At 35.0% G+C, this 15,216-nt stretch overlaps 1 protein-coding gene across 4 annotated transcripts in view; it reads left to right on the forward strand.

Moving 5' to 3' along the window:
• NRG3 (neuregulin 3) overlaps positions 1 to 15,216 on the forward strand; it is a 1,143,185-nt gene that overhangs the window by 1,011,936 nt on the left and 116,033 nt on the right. The window lies entirely within an intron of this gene.

Raw genomic sequence — 15,216 nt, forward strand, 5'->3', positions numbered from 1 at the left:
AATTTTCTGCTTAATTGACTTTTGTTAAACTTCAAAATTTTCCCTTAAATAATAATATGAATACTTGCTTCATAGATGATATACTTATTATGATAATGCTTATAAATTTACTTGTATTTATTTATCTATCCACACATTCATTCAGCAAATATTTATCAATTGCTCACTGTAAGCAAAGAAAAAAATGCAAAATGCTAAAGATAAAACAGTGAGTAAAAACGGGCAAAAAAACTATTTTGATGGAACTTAAGAGTCTAATAAACTTAGATATGATAATCATGTAATAATATTAATAAATACAAAATTGTAAGTTTCTTAACACCTTTGCCAGTCAAGATATGGGAAAAAATGATAGATATTTAAAACATGATATCAACAAATATTTGAAAATTGATGTTGATATTTATAAAAAGGAGATTCTTAGGATGACTGCAGAGTTTATAGTTTTCATGTTTAGATAAAAGTGGGCCCATCTGAAATATTATACTGGGAAAGGAAAAAATTAATGAGAGGTGTTTACTAGAGTATGTTTGTAAATGTTGAGTAGATGTCAAATTGGTAATGGTATTGCTGGAAGTTTTGAGGGTTAATTAGATATTAGTGATTGAATATTTATATTGGAATTGAACCTTCTTGTGTGATATTATTCATTAGTGCTCTGTTATCTTGGTATTATATTATAGAAAAAGCAGGCTGACAGCTCAGTTTCTGCAGGTTTGCGGCTTTTCTAGATGGATGTGATTAAAACTCTTAAGGGCAATGAAATTCAGGATAATATTCAAACATAGCATTCTGGAATATAAGGTAGATGTGGAAGGAAGTAAAGAAGGGATGGTTATCTCAGCGGAATCAATGAGTAGTCATCATGGGTAAACTCAGACAAGTTGGCATGGAAAGGAGGTTGTAGTCATATAGATTAGGAAGTACAGAGAAGTATGGTCATGGTCATGTAATTAAGTATAAATTATATGTTGAAAAGGACTTTCTTCATTTATTGATGAAGGTGAGGGTTAGCTGCATGGAGGCTTGAGAATCAACAACAATCTTGAGGGAAATGGGTACTGGATATAGTGGACACAACAATTTGCCCTCCTGGACTGGGACAATTGCAGGTTATGTAGCAAAAAGCTGCAGAAACCTCATGGATTGTAGATAATGATAGAATAACTTCAGATTCCACAAGAGGTGTGGCCATGGTTGTAGTAAACAGAAATTGCTACATCAATGTTAGTTATACTGTTAAAAGTAATTGCTATCAGTCACCATCCTACTGGGTTTTTTCCTGAGGCCCCCATGACACTGCCTTATAGTGTAACAATTTGCTAAGGAACCAAGACTTGTATAAATACATTTATTAAAACATTAAAAAATGTAGTTACTGGTAGGTGAAAAATAAAAAGTTATTATGCGATCATCTTTATGAAACTAAGGCTACGGACATACTGAACATTGCAAAAGTTGGAGTAGTACCATGTCTATAAAGCCTTATAAACAATGAATTATCAGTTTGTGAATATTTGACACCAGAAGCAGAAATTGCCTTGGAAGGAAGGGCTTGGGAAACAAGTCAGAATTAAAGGGAGTGTATATGTATATAGATAATGGCAACTAATGAAGAATTGTTTGTAGTATTGAATAGGTTAGTAAATAAACTGTTTTCCCTGATCTCACTAGTTTTAGAGAGCATTTATTCCTACAGGTTGCTGAATTAAATATTTAAAATTCTTTTTGTTGCTCTGGAAATAAATCTTTTCGTATTTAAATTGTGATTTTTAGAATTCATATAAGTGATTTTTTTTTTTTCTTTTCAGTTGAATGCAACCCAGCAATAAAGCATCTCTAGCTATAAATTCTGCTGGGAAACAGAAATGTAGGCATGGTCTCTATAAAATTAATCATGTTGGTATATTGGCATGCCAAAAATAGTCAGTGCCAGTTCCATTTTAATGAGTTCTAGAATACCTTTATTCTCAATGCTCATCATTCTCACTTTGGACAATATTAGTTTCATCTTTCCTTAAATTGAAATATGAGTCACAAGGTGATGATCTGAAACTCATGTTCCTTTCCCCCAAGTCTTTGTATTCTCAAAAGCCACATCTATGTGCACTCTTATTCATCAGACTCAAAACCTGAATGTTTCTTACAAATTCCTATTTATAACAGGGAAGTGCAAATCATATATTTCAAGAATATTATTATTATTTAATCAACATACATTTATTACATTATGTCTCAGACATATAAGATATTTGAAGATGCAGATATAAAATCTATGTTCCTTTATGTCTAAGGGCTGGGACACCAAAAAAGAAAGAAAGCTACACATAATTGAGGTGTTATGAGGTGCTATGAATAAAAAATGACATAGTTAAAATATAATAAAGAAAGGAAGAATAAAGGAAAGAATTAAAAGGGAAGGAAGGAAGGAATGAAGAGAGAAAGAAAGAAAAAAACAAAACTAAATGACTTGGGAAATTTAGAGACAACTTCCCAGGGCGAGAGAGATTTAAACTTGAGTGCCAGCCAAATTGTGCCCAATGATGTGATAATCCAAAGCTATACTAGCTCAGTATTGCTTCCACTTTAAGGTGAACCTTTCTGTTTCAGCCTATCTGGGTTCATAAGGTCTCTAGTTACTAATATAGTACTAGAGAGAGGATATCAACTTTACAAAAACACTTCACCAAAAACTTTTCTGAGCTGATTTATTAATTTCAAGGAATAATTATCCCATTGAATAAGGCATGCCAAACTTAATGTCTATAAAACTGTCAGCATTCAAAAGAACTTTTTCTTAAGTACACTCATGAATTTTTCTTAATGATGCTTCTTGGATTCCCCCAGTGGAAATTTCAACAACAAATAGTGCTGCTCTGGAATACAGAAGCAGTTAAAAAAGAAAAGTTAACTAATGTGTTTAAAGGCGTGTGAAAACACAAAATTGTGAAATGTTTGTGAAAAAAATTTGTTAATATTAAACCAGTAATCAAAAATACTTTTTGAATTTATGACAACCTACTCATTCATGCATGCATGAGGGAAAGTTGAGATTTTTAGGTTCAGATGTTTGAACTTTCAAACAGATCAGGAGATGGAATAGATAAGTACTCAGTGAGTTCTGTGAAAAATCCAATCAATAACCCAGATGAGACAGATGGCCAAAGGTCACATCAGATTGGCAACATTTGGAAGGCACATTGATCATGAAGAGGTATTATCTCATTGGAGAAATATGTGGCTACTGTGCCAGGTGCTCAATCATGGAGCACATCTCATTATATCCATTTAAACTATTTGTCATGCAGCTATTTACCTGATACACTTGATACTCTAGGCATCAAGGATGTTTGTATAAAAGCAGGTGCAATGCCATTTGCAAACATATTAGCAAACCACAGGGAGAGCTGTAGATTGTGTGAGAAATCGTTCATGCAAATGTGTTTCATTCTTTTTTTCTTCCTCCTCTTCTTTATTTTTAAACATCAATTGGCTGCCTCTTGCATAGCCCCAACTGGGGACCTGATCTTCAACCCAGGCATGTGCCCTGACTGGGAATTGAACCAGAAACCCCTAGGTTCTCTGACTGGCTCTCAATCCACTGAGTCCCACCAGCCAAAGTGCATTTCATTCTTATGTGGCAAAATAAAATGAACTCTGTCGGTTAAATGTCTTTTTTGTGACTTGACATTGTTTTTAGGGTAGAGTAATTATGCAAAGTCTGAGTAAACTGTAGTATACATTTTTTAATCAAAATATTTATAAAACAGGAAAAATCAAATTTTAAACTAAAATATTTTTTTCTAAAATAATTTCTGTATTTTGAAGGTTATGAAGAGAGAAACACTGAGTTTTCTATAATGAAAGGCTTACCAATGTTTACTATTAAAGTATGTGTATAGATTCAGAATTTACAACGTTATTACTTAAACTTTACCATATATTGAGTACCATATATTCATCCCCTCATGTAAAAATAAAAATATTTCAGGGTATTTTAAACCACTTAAACTAATATTCTTAGATGTGACCAGTTTCTAACTCTGCTTGGATAATATGAAGTGGGGATAATTTCCTTAATGCTACCCTCTTATGGATGGATTGGAATGCGTTCCCTTAACTCTAAGAGGCTCACATGTCAGTCAAATAAATTCACATGATGCCTTAATTTTTTAATTTCATTAGAAACATAGAAGTGAGGATCCTTTTGTTCTACATTGAAATCTCTGACTTAGACTTACATGGAGCAATGATGTTTTCATTCATTTAAATATATCATGTTTTCTTATAAAATAAAATAGAAATTTATGTATAAATATATTTGTGTATATGTTTGTAGAGGGGATGTGATAAAAAGTATTTGCTTAGTTTTTCTTATGTTAAACTGCATGAGAAATCAGATATGTCAGAATAATGTAAATTGTCATTATTTAATGCTTTGCATGAGCCACAAAATTTACATTCTCTCATTGAATAACCCCCAAAAATACATGAGATAGAAACTATTTATATCTTTACATTATAAATAATAAAACTGAGGTATATTTAAGTGAAATATCTAATTCAAAGAGCAAGGAAGTTGCACATACAGGTTTTGAACCTAAGTCTGTCTTCCTCCGTGTCTCTTGAATTCTATTGGTGACAAATTACTGAGCATGTTGCACAATAAGAGCTTTATGATAACTCAGAGAGGTTGCTCTCTGACTATTTCAAGTGGCAATGCAGTCCTGTATCTAATCCTAGGGTTTGAAGGTAATGTTTTTCAAATATCATGAGGTCATAAGACCTGATTGGTAGTAACTCACATTATCCAAACTATGAGAAAATAAAAAGTGAACCAGATGCTAAGTTTATAGCTTTATATTTACAATTATAACTACAAAGTATACAAAAAGGCTCCCATTTGTTGGTCATTGTAGTCTCTGGTTTATGATAACCTACAAATGATGTATTGTATCTGTGGGTTTCTTTGTGATTATAGGCTATGTTGAGTGACATTAGGTGGGTGACCCTCTTGTAGAATGCTATTGTGTATGAAGGTCCATTTCCTCTGATAGGAGACATTTTCAGAAAGAACTATCTCTCTAATTACTCAATTACTTCTGCTGAAGAAACATTTATACAATCTTATAAATTTCACTTTTTCTATTTAGCAATATGACCAACCTACTCTCTTAACACTATGCTTTAAAAAACAAACAAACAAACAAATATTGTCAATATAGGAGATATCCAAACCTGTAGAATATTTTCATAAGAGCTTATTTGAGTCAAACTGAGGACATACGTAGGCAAGCAAGATCTCAAATACTTAGCAAAATAACAGTTTTGCAGAAGCTTTTTTAATGCATTTTAGGTTAAGGAGGAAAAGTAAGGAAGATTACATGAAAGTGGGAAAAAGCAAGGCGGGGACTGGATTACAGTTTAGTTAACAAGATTTTGTGCTTTCTTGAAGGTAGTTGTCTTTTTTTTAATCTTCATTCATAGTTGGTTTTATTTTTATTTTTTTTAAATTATATTTCTTGATTATACTGATTTTTCCCCCTTTGCCCTCTTCCACCCAGCACTCCCCATTGCCTCAGGCAATCCCTGCACCTTTGTTCATATCCATGGGTCATGCATAGAAGTTCTTTGGCTACTCCACTTCCTATACTGTACTTTACATCCCCATGGCTATTCTGTCACTACCTATCCGTACTTGAAGGTAGTTGTCTTATTTCAAAAGTGTATTAGCCAAGATGCTCAGAAAGAATGGACAGGGTTTGCTTAGGGCAAAGATAAACATTTTACTAAGGAAGTTATATGCCTGGAACATGACTATCTACCACAACCTGCCCCCTTAGGAATTTATGATTAGATCACCCTGTGAGGTTATTTTCCATGGATCTCAGCACAAGTGCTAATAATTCAACTCTCTGGAACATAAGTCCCTCAAATACTTTTTTGTTATTTTTTGTTTGTTTTATTTTTTCTGAGGGTCGGATGAGAAGGGATATCTTGATTTCATTTGGTTATTTCTAAGACTCCCTGGCCACACATGTAAGGATAATATTTTAGCTCAATTATGTATTAGATTAATCTTAATCTTAGCACATATTGGTATAAAGAGTGGTTAGAAGTAAAATTCTCTAGACAAAGTTATGACCACTTTGCCAGATAAATTAAACTCCAACAACATTTACAGGCGAAATTAAAAACTTTTAGTGATCTTTGAGGAATTAGTACAGCTGAGATATACCCTGGAAAATACGCAGATATTTTAATTATGATTTCTAAAAAGAAGAAAATGGACACTTGTGTAAAAACATTTGAAACTAGGTTCCAGAACTGATTAATAAAGTTTCATTAACAGACACTGAGAAAGTATTTGTTGTGAAACATTTGAAAGAGCAGTCCTGTTCACTGAAAACTTACATAGCTGACACCTACACTTCTCCTAAATTAATATATTTTTATAAAGCTGCTTAATGACTAGGTTAGAAGTTTCTACATAGGTAGTGAATATATAGACTTCAATAAAACCTTGGATAAACTCTTATGAACTTTTATAAAATGGTTAAGTATGAATTTATATCAATTTAGTTATAGGTGGATTTGGGGCAATAAAATAGTATATAAAGGATCAAGAACAGGCATGAGTATAGCTTCTAAGGCAACATTTTGATTAATGGCATAAGATATAGCTTAAATACTTATAAAATTATTAAACTTTTAAATAAAGGATGATTACTATTTTGTTAGATTGAAATAAGATTAACAGAATGGATTATATTTTTATGATGTCAAATTAGACTCAAAAAAGAATTTGAGATTGAAACCAGTCTCAAGTTGATTATATACATATGCTAATTATCTAAAATGTATATAAGTTAATAGTAAGTTTGAAGATGTTCTGAAATGTGCTAGGAAAAAAAGAAAAAATGAGCAACAAAGATGTTCAGAGGGTCATTGAAGAGTAATTCCCAATGAGGTTAAAAAATAATAAATGGAATTTTATATGCAGAATTATATAATTCTCCCTGACAATTGCTTCAGGAGCCAGGATGAATCTGAGAGAAACAAATGGGCTAGATGGAACATCTCAGAATACAGTAAAGTAAAGATGATAAAGACTCTTCTCAATAAGCAGAGTCTGTGTTGTGGGCTCACAAAGGTTCAGCCAATCAGAATGTGTGGAGCCCCTTTGGGAGGTTAGACCCTATGCCAAGCCAGAGTGACACAAAGAGAAGACAGACTCTCAAGTACTTCACAATTCAGTGCATGGGATGCACTTCTAAACCAATTATTGCAATTCAGGGCAAAAGGGAAATTAATTGCAGTTTTCATGGATTTTTTTTTCTGGTGGTTTTGTTAACTTAAAATGAATGTTTCCCAAACATCTGCAGGATGTCAATATGTGTTTCATACTTACACACAAAAATAAGGTTTGAGTTGAAATACTATTTCCATACCTCTGCTGCACAATTTCACAGTCTTCAGTATATGTTCCTCCATTCATGATTTTCACAGAGAAGATTGTAGCAGACAACAATCTCTGAATTACTGGGATTTTTCCAGGGAAGCATGTTTTGTAGAGCTAGGGTTTTGGGGACAATAGTCTGGTAAATCCTGGGAGAAAGGAAGACAAAGAAAGGCACACCTACCTTTCATTGACACAGTCAGGGACATTCATACGTGGAAGAATAAAAAGTATCCCTAGAGTTGGGAGATGGTGGAAGAAAATATGAGCAAAAGGAACAAAAAATGACATAATAAATAAGAGATGGAAGTGCAACCAAAAGTTGGTCCAGCTGCCTGCAGCTTCAAAAGCCAATAATCAAGAGGCAGGTGCTGATGTTAAGAAAAGTGGTTTTATTCAGGTGCCAGCAACCTGGAAGATGGGGGACTCTCTTCTTAAAGCCCATCTCAGCATCTTAGGTGTCCTACTTAGCTGATATAAGGGAATTGCGGAAAGAGGGAACTAAGGAATTTCTGGCAATGTGCACTTTCTCAGCTCTGCTCTCAGGTGGTTTCGGTGTTATCTCCTGTGTGCATCATCATGTAGTTTCATCACTCCACTGCAGGTTCACTGCTGATATCTGGGAATAGGACAGGCAGGCAGCATTTCTGCTCCTCTGGTATGAGTCTCTGATGTTTGCCCAGTTCTTGTGGTCAGGGTCGTTCCTTGGTTAAGCAGGAGCTACAATTGCTGATGTCTATAAAATGCTTGTAAGGAAATGTTTAATATATGAGTCTTCTATGAGTTTGTTAGTACATCTATTCTATAATTACCACCTGATTAGTGTATTGTGTTTACTTCAATCACTGTTACAACAGAGCACAGAGGTTTTAGAAAATGACAAGATGTCCTGGGTAATTAGAGAAACATAATACATATGAAAGAGAGTGTGGTAGATGATGTGGCTAGCTAATCAGATCAGAGATGATTATGATGACCCTGTAAGTCCTTCAAAGAAGTATCATTGTATCTTGCCTTCAGAGGTTTCAAGAAAGAGAGGAATCATATTTCCTTTAAAAAGTTTATTCTGTAGTAGCTGTGTTTAGAGGTTGCCAGCAGGCATTGATCACAAAATCTCAGCTAATGGGCCAAGCTCAGGATTTTACTTCAAATATTCACCAAATGCTTGTTCTTTGAACAACCGTACATATTATAAAGACAAATTTCCATTTATTCTGTGTCAAGCACAGAAAAAGAAACAAGGGCAGGGTCCCTGGAGAAGCAGTGGGGATGAGGTATAATGCACAGAGCCACGGACACTGTGGAGATTGACCTTGTCTTTGAGGCAAGGGTAGGATTTCTGTGGGCACAAGAGGAAACACCCTCATGAAGATGTTAAAATTAACAAGACCAGAAGGAGGCAATGTGTTTGGAAATACTGGTCCTTATCAGCAAAGGCAGACTGTATTATGATTTATACATAACTGTTTATTTAAAATGTAAATCAAATCATGTCATTCGCTGCAGGAAAATTTCTAATTGATTTAGAATAAAATATAGACACCATTTTTGCCACGCCAAGTCCACCATGATCTGGCACTGCCTACCTCATTTATTCACTTCCCACCACTTTCCTACAAGCTCATTATGTTTCTGCTACATCCGCTTTCTCCTTATTCTTCTATGTCAGGGCATTTGCACTGCACTAGCTGTTCTCTCAATACTAACCATCTTACCCAGATCTGCACATGCTTGGTTCCTCCTCATCATAAAGGCCACAGTTCAAACACACTTCCAAAAAGACTTCTTAGAAACACATTTTGTGCCTTTCCTATATCATTCATATTAACATCTTTTTTGTATAGAATTTATTACTATTTTTTCATTTTTTATTATAAGTCTCCCTAAAGGAAAATAAATTCTGAGAGAACAGAACTTACTTATCATTGCATCTTACAAGAGATGCAATGTTGAGCATAATTATAAGGATCGATAAATATTGGTTGAATTAATGATTTTAAATGAATTTAAATGATGTATCTGCAACAGTAGGAAATTTTAACAGTGGGGAAATGTAACTCACCCCACTATTCTTTTCACATTGTTTCTGTAAGTGCTGACTGACTAATATGTAGCTTTGTATAAGAATCCTACAGACTCTGACCTTCAGTCATTCCAGCTCAGGGAGATTTGCTGACCTTTAGCTGTAAAACCAAAATGACAAAAACTGGGATAATGCAACTAGGCCATTGCTTGACCAGTTTCAAGGTCATTTTTGGAATGGACTGTGCTAATGTGCACACAAAGAACTTTTCAACTCCTTCCTCTTGATCTCTTTATTCTGCATTGCCGCTTCCTCCTTATAAAAACCTCTGCCTGCATTGAGACATTAAGACATAAGTCCCCCATCTTCTCAGATTGCTAGACTCTGAATAAATCTCTTCCTTTTCACCAGCACCTGTCTCATGAATTTGGCTATTGTAGACATCTGGGCCTGTGTTTGGTTACATATGTTTTCCTTAACTGTCTTAAAAAGAAACAGTATAAACAAAATATCAATGAAACCCAAGGTCATGTGGTTTAGTCCTAGATAACTCTTATTAATTAAAATTTTTTTCTGAAGATTCCATCTGTGTAAATGATGAATGGCACATGAGGTTTTCTCAAAGATGTAACTTCCAACTCACTTAGGTATTTGCGCAGTCTTAGAAGTGGGCCAGCATCTAGAGCATCCTGATTGACCAGGTATCTTCCTATAGAATATTTCATAAGTTGGTTGGTTTTGCTTAAAGTTGTCTGTATTTTCTGTAAGTTACATAGTTGAAGTTTGAGATATCTGAGAATAATGGAGTAACATAGGTAGGCAGAATAAGACAAAATTCTCAACTTTAACTTTTATTCCTGGCACGGTGCAGCTTGTTATAAATGTAAATTCCTATTCTCAGCCTGAGATATCTGGTTAGGCAGTTCTGGGATGGATCCCAGGCTCTTTGATTTTAACATGATTCTGATGTAGAAGGTCTCTGCCTACATGGAAAGAAACATTGAAATAAGGGGCAGACATACTTTAGTTAATTTTGGCTCCACAATTTAGTATACGTATGACCTATGGCAAGGGATTTATCATATTTAATCCTTGAGTTCTCAATCTTTGTAGAAGGGATGATGGCATTACTGATTTCATAGAATTGTTTGCAGATCAAAATACATAAAGCATAGAAAGTGCTTAGCCCAAAGCTTGGCATTTACCCAGTCCTCAAAGTGAGCTATGTAAATACTGTTTCTTCTGGAAATAGCTTCAGTGGTGTAGATTTCTGACCAATGTGCTATCTGAGGTTTCCTTTAAGTTGTCTAACCCACTCTGATTCTTCTGGAAAGGGGAAATTGATTATGTGTTCCTTTCTATGCTATGTAGAAACTCTAAAGTTATCTTGTAAAATGGCAGCTATTTTCCAGGGCTTTCCAGTGAATGTCAGTGGAGATTGCAGGACCAGCTCTCTTAAAAAAGTAATGTCTCTGAAAACTAAAGATCTCTTTTCAGAGTTTGGTTTCAAAGAGATGCCTATATTCTTCAACCTGGTTCTGCAAGATGGCTGCATTCCCTTTATTAATATTTCCAACAGGATTGAACACAGCTGAAGAAAGTCGAGTGAACTTTGCGTGTCCAGGGAAGTTGCCTTCTTAAATGTCTCATTCATTATTTTCAAGAGTATTTCATTGAATTTATTTCTTGGGATGGATATTAAAGCAGAAGACTGCACTGTGTTAAAGACATATTGAATGTAGACTCCTTTATGATAAAACACAAGAACTTATAAAAATGGAGGAAAGGTATTAATATTTCCTATTATATGACTTGTGTGTGTGGTAGTTGATTTCACATGAGTTAGCACATTTTATCTTTCAAAGTTGTTAGGAATCTTAAATATGTGATATAGAAAATCACTACAATCTGGGTGGCTGAATTCTTGGCCTGGAAAAAAATTAATCCTGTATATGTTTAGCATCCTGTGGGAAATATCAGATTCAAGGAAGGTGTCCATATTTGGAGCAAAGACATAGGTATGCAGGACAAAGAAAGTTAGTTTAAAAAAAGCCTAGCAAAGTAATTTTTTTCAATGTACACATAAAGGAACAAGGTCAATGGAACTAATAGGAATATACTCAACTAATAAATAGCAAAGATGAATTATTATCCAGATCAAATGTCTCCAAATCCTAAATTCTTCCCATAATCCTTCCCCACCAGCATAATTCAAAGTGGTGTGTTCTCTTCACTGGCCCCTGTGCTGGGCTCCAAGTATACTGGGTCAGAGACATGCATGTAGTCAAATAGGACCTCAGCTGTAGAAGATACATGTGGGTAAGGTTGCCAGATTTAGCAAAAAAAAAAATGCAAAACTCCCAATTAAATTTGCATTTTAGATATACAACAAAGAATAGTTTTGTACAGATATTTTTGATGAATTGCATGGGACATATTTGTATAAAAACCTACTTGTTGCTAACAAAATTTAAATTAACTGGGTGTTGATTATTTTTTCTTGCAACCCTAGCTTTGCAACCTGTAATCACAATGAAGAGTGGCCTTCTACTGGCCCATTTCTATTTCACACTTTATTCCCTAAGAAGACTGAATTAAAGTAGATATAAGGAGTGCAGAAAATAAGCAGAATTAATGGGGTAGGTGTACAGCTGGGACTGGAGTAAGAGTATTTTGTGTGTCTCCTGAGGTAACTCTGCCTATTACATGATAAGAATTAGTAAAAAATAATACTAAACTGTTCTCAAATTATCTCTTGGCAGCTATGAATATTTAATATTGCAAATGCAGTCAATAAACTCATTGGTCCTGGGTGTGATGGGTCCTGCTGTCAGTGCAATTGATGAGGTATTTTAAAGCCAAGTGTTTATTGTGGGTGAAATAGCTTAACACCTTAAGTATGGATGCTTCAGAAAACAAATGGTAGCATGCAAACTTAGTGAATCAGCTTTTCAGAAAGAAAGTAGTGTTTAATATTCCATAAGATATAGTTCAAGGCAATATTAATGAAGTAATAATAGCTGTGTTTTTGTCTGTTCATCATCCATTCATTTCCCCATTACATTCAGGCTGCTCACTTCAGTCACAAATATGTTTTTATGAGAATCTGGGATTATTTTTCTTACCAGAAAAAAATCAAGGTTATTTATTTTCTGGAGTTGTACTGTGTAATCACGGTAGTGGTTCTATGATTCCACTTTTCTATAGCTATGACAGAAGAGATGCAATGGGATTCAAGAAATGTGAAGGAAAGAATATATATACTCTGAAGCCAGGCAGATGTGCATCAAATCTTGACTTCATCTTCTATGTGCTGTGGCACATGGGCTATCTATGATTTTTCTATTTATCCGCTACCTACCCACACCTATGTGTAGAATAATCTCTTTCTCTCAAGGTTTACTAATATAAAGATGGATAATATAACTCACTGTGTATGCATTTATTGGTATATATGAGGGGAGACCCCCCAAAACCCAGAATTTATTTATAAGAAGTTGTGTATTTATTCTGACATGTTTAAACTTCAGTCACCATTCAAGTATTCTCCATTTGATGCAATACACCTATCAAGACATTTTTTCCACTACTCAAAACAGTTTTTGAACTCATTAATTTTGATGTCTTTTACTGCTTCTGCCATTTTTTTTTGTTTCACTTTTTCCATATCTGCAAAACATTTCCCTTTGAGGATTTTTTCATCCAGGGAAATTAAAAAAAAAAGGGACTTGGAGTGAAATTGAGTAAATAGGGAGTGTGGGGCAAGGGGTTCATGCCATTTTGGTCAAAAACTGTTGAACACTCAGCGCAGTGTGGGCAGGTATGCTTGTAAGTCACCCATCAGGAAATGGGCAAATGTGTTGAAAAATAGTCTTGAAAAAAAAAATCACTGAAGCCTATTGCATCCTCTCATAACAATGCCAGCTGGTACACTGATACAGATGGGTTTCTAGGACATACCTAGTGGGGGAAGCCTGTCCTCCAAGGGGCCCACCCTCCAGAAGATAATTCCCTTTCGGGGGGGAGGCCCCCCCTTGTATTAGGCACTCAGACACTCAGATTATGCCTTTCCTTTCTATGTTCCCTAATGTGTTGCACTGTGTTTGTCCAGTTTTTTCACTGATCTTTGTGTCTCTGTGTGTGTCTGCCAGTATGTGTGAATTTTTATAAACTCTCAAGGATAGAAGCTCACCAACCTTGTGCTTTGGCAGTCCTCTCCATCAGACACTTTCCCAAGTGCCTTCCTCTCTGTGGTTCCTCGGTTGCCTTCTGGGGACATCTGCTGAGGAGATGCAGTTGAAAGGGTCAACAGCTCCTCCAGATGAGTCCGTCCCACATGAAAGGGAAGCAAGCCTTCTGCCTCTCATAGCCCAGGAGAATTACCAATCTTCTACACTGATAGAATTTGTGTTTGTGTATGTGCTTACTACTTCCAGGGTCCTGGGAGCCCTGTTGTCTAAGGAAACCTTACCTTTTCTCCTGGTGCTCATGCCACATTCCACCATAGGAGGTTTTAGAAGTCAGGAATGATACCAACCAAACACCAGAGCATGTTACACCCATCTTGACTCACCATTTCTCTGAGCTCACCTCCTCTTCTCATGCCATTCTCAACCATTCAAAATAAATTTGTTTCTTTGAACACACCATGATCTTTCTGGTTTTTGTTTTGCATAATATTTTTTACTCTGTACAGTGGAACTAATGTACATCACACTTCCCTTACTCATCCTCATGTGTATATCTATGTCCCCAAAGTATCAGGTATTATGTCTTTTACTGTAACTTTAATAGACATGATGCCACTGTAGTTCATGAGGGCAAATATCATCAAAGAACATCAGTTCAAAGTAGGAATTTCTAGACCTTTAGGCTGGTCTGTATGGAAATCCCATGTGCTGCAAAGGCCTATGTCACACATCATTGTATGTTGCCTTCTCAGTCCTGCCTTCTGAGCTGGCTAACACTGCTAACAGAGTAGGATCCTGGGAAAAGCTAAGACCAAATATGTGAAAAGCCAAGAAGAATTATATCAGCTTCCAATGGCTAGTTCTATGTGGGTAGGCAAGTTTGGATCAATGAGACTGAGTTATTTGCCTATAAAATGGAGTATTGATACATATATCACAAGAATGTGGTTAAAATAAAACAAGGTGATATCTTTGGAAGAATGCAGGTATGGCCTTTTTCTGAAGTCTTTTTTACTTTTTATTGTTATGATGCTCCATGATATAGAAAACATAGTTTAAAAACTAGTTTGATGATAGGTTGATTTATTTGGAATGTGTAATGTAAGAAGTCATGCTTCATTTTACTTATTCGAAAGCAAAACCCTTGGGAATTACATAGTTTTAAAAAGGAAATTTTTTCTGATTAGTATTAAACATTATATATTTGTAGCTATGTTTTGCAACAACTGTCCAATCAATTCTTACTCTATAAATGAACAATGCATTTATCAATCATAAATTTGACAGAGACCTCAGATATCTGCTGGTTGAACCATCCCTTTTAACTGCTCAGTTCTTTATCATGAATGGAAATCTGGATCCCTGTACAGAACAGAGTAATAGATTACTGGGATTTAATCATTTTTTAATTACTAGTATTTTGACTTTGGATACATTAGTTTCCCCAGGCCTCAGTTTTCTTGTATGCAAGGCAGAAAAAAATAATAGTAAATAATAACAGTACAAATCCCCAAAATCTTGGAACTGTTGTAAATAGTTCCTCC

The sequence above is a fragment of the Pteronotus mesoamericanus genome, unplaced genomic scaffold (assembly GCF_021234165.1).
Source record: "Pteronotus mesoamericanus isolate MK-2021 breed Mesoamerican mustached bat unplaced genomic scaffold, CSHL_Meso_final contig_59, whole genome shotgun sequence".
Taxonomy (NCBI): domain Eukaryota; kingdom Metazoa; phylum Chordata; class Mammalia; order Chiroptera; family Mormoopidae; genus Pteronotus; species Pteronotus mesoamericanus.